The sequence below is a fragment of the Octopus bimaculoides genome, chromosome 1, assembly GCF_001194135.2.
Source record: "Octopus bimaculoides isolate UCB-OBI-ISO-001 chromosome 1, ASM119413v2, whole genome shotgun sequence".
Lineage (NCBI taxonomy): Eukaryota > Metazoa > Mollusca > Cephalopoda > Octopoda > Octopodidae > Octopus > Octopus bimaculoides.
The window spans coordinates 162,815,089-162,817,588 of NC_068981.1; positions in this window are offsets into that span (position 1 = coordinate 162,815,089).

The following is a 2,500-nucleotide window of genomic DNA, read 5'->3' on the forward strand; positions in this document are numbered from 1 at the left end:
AATTCAAATTCTGCCATGGTAGACTTTACTTTTCGGGTTGGATAAAACGAATACCAGTTGATTACTGAAGTCGATGTAATCGAATTAGCACCCTCCCTTGAAATTGCTGGCCTTGTGCCAAAATTGGAAACCAATATTACCTTCAAATAAAGCGGTGAGCTGGAAGAATTGTTAGCATGCCGGGCAAAATGCTTAACGGCATTGCGTCTGTCTTTACATTCCAAGTTCAAATTCCGCCGAGGTCGACTTTCTCTTTCATTCTTTCGGCATCGATAAAATAAGTACCATGGAATACTGGAGTCAATATAATCGACTTAGCCCCTCCCCCGAGATTGCTGGCCCTGTGTCAAAATGTAAAACCAATATTCTTCACTTAACTGTTCACCCTCAGACGTATCCTACGGTACCCCACATTGCGGCAGTGATTATCCGAATGAAGTGTAGAGTTCTTTCATTGTTGCTTTTCTTAAGATCCTCACAAACATGATTGAAATACAATAGCTACGACTGGGAAAACAAACCAAGTCGTAAACTATATTTATTAAGAGCGAGACATTCTACAATACATGTTAATGTTATCTCTACAGATTCTCTATTGAAATTATAGCCAGCATTGATTTTGTAACGACGTTCCGTATCCGAGTCGCCAGATATAAATAACTGAGATCTCATCTGGCGTCACGGATACGAAACGGTGTAACAAAATCAGTGCTGGCTATCATTTCTATAGAAAATCTATAGAGATGATCTTAACAAGTGATGTAATAGCATTGCTAACGCAGTAGAACACGGTATTACAGTTCTATATTTAAGAGATGAGGAGTTACTCTTTTACTCTTTTTTACTCTTTTACTTGTTTTAGTCATTTGACTGCGGTCATACTGGAGCACCGCCTTTAGTCGAGCAAATCGACCCCAGGACTTATTCTTTGTAAGCCTAGTACTTATTCTATCGGTTTCTTTTGCCGAACCACTAATGTCACGGGGACGTAAACATACCACCAACGGTTGTCAAGCGATGTTGCGGGGGACAAACACAGACACACAAACACACACACATATATATATATATATATACATATATACGACAGGCTTCTTTCGGTTTCCGTCTACCAAATCCACTCACAAGGCTTTGGTCGGCCCGATGCTATAGTAGAAGACACTTGCCCAAGGTGCCACGCAGTGGGATCATTCCCAGAACCATGTGGTTGGTAAGCAAGCTACTTACCACACAGCCACTCCCGCGCCTGTTATGTACATTATTTACATTATTTATATTTGACGGATATTTGTCCTCATCAACAAACAAGGTGAGGACAAATATCCGTCAAATTATAAATAATGTAAATAATGTAAATAATGAACACGGCATTAATTTATAAAAAAAACATTTAAAATACTTTGTAGTATATTATGGCTGCATAACGAAATACCGTGTACCTGCAGGTCATTAATAATTACCAATATACAATGCTCTTCGTAATACTCTAATTTTTCTTTTCAAACAACAAAAGTAATTTCTTCAATCATTCGGAGAGCAGCTGTTGTTTGAAAAGATGGGATAATTCTAGTATTTATACTTGAATAGGTTGCTAAATATTTGGATAGCGATGTGGGGAATTGTATAGAGAGATATCTAGAGTAGTTCAAGCACTTTGAATGATGAATAATAGCAATTAAAGTATATTCACCAGTATTTATATTGCATGTTTTCTGTTCTCTGGGTTATTTTGCTTCGGTATTTTGTGTATGTCGGTTGATGGATGATATAATGTATACTTAGCTCAAGCCTTCCCTTGGTCCTTAACAAATTAACAGTGACACGTTTTGGAAAAATGCAAATTCACCTACTGCTGCAGTGAGCTCGCCCAAAATTCTACTGAAGATAATCGTACTGAAATGCGGGAGTCTAGAAACAATTTGGTCTGGACCAGAATGACATTTTCGGCTTTTATCTTTTCGTTCACTTGTTTCAGTCATTGGACTGAACAAAACGACCCCTGTACTTAGCTTTTTTTAAAAGTATGGTACTCATTCCATCATTCTTTCTGGCCGAGCCTCTAGGTCAGGGGTTTTCAAACTGTGGTCCGCGGACCACAGGGGGTCCGCAAGGACAAGACAGGGGGTCCGTGGACAGCAAATACTTTTTATGGGCAATTTGATTTTATATATGTTTTTTAATCGAAATCTTTTAATTGACAATAAACCTATTTGTTAAATACTGTTAAATAAATAAATGTAAAGATATATGTTATTTTAAGCAAATATTTATGTATAAATTTCATAAGCGTTTATAAGGGGGTCCCTAAGGTAAAGCCTGAAATATAAAGGGGTCCGTAAGTCAGAAAGTTTGAAAACCCCTGCTCTAGGTTACGGGTTTGTACACAAACCACCACCGGTTGTCGAGTAGTTGAGGATGACAAAACACCAGAAACAAAGACAAAGACAACACATACATAGATACTTAGATATCTTTATATGCGACGGGTTTCCACTCAGTT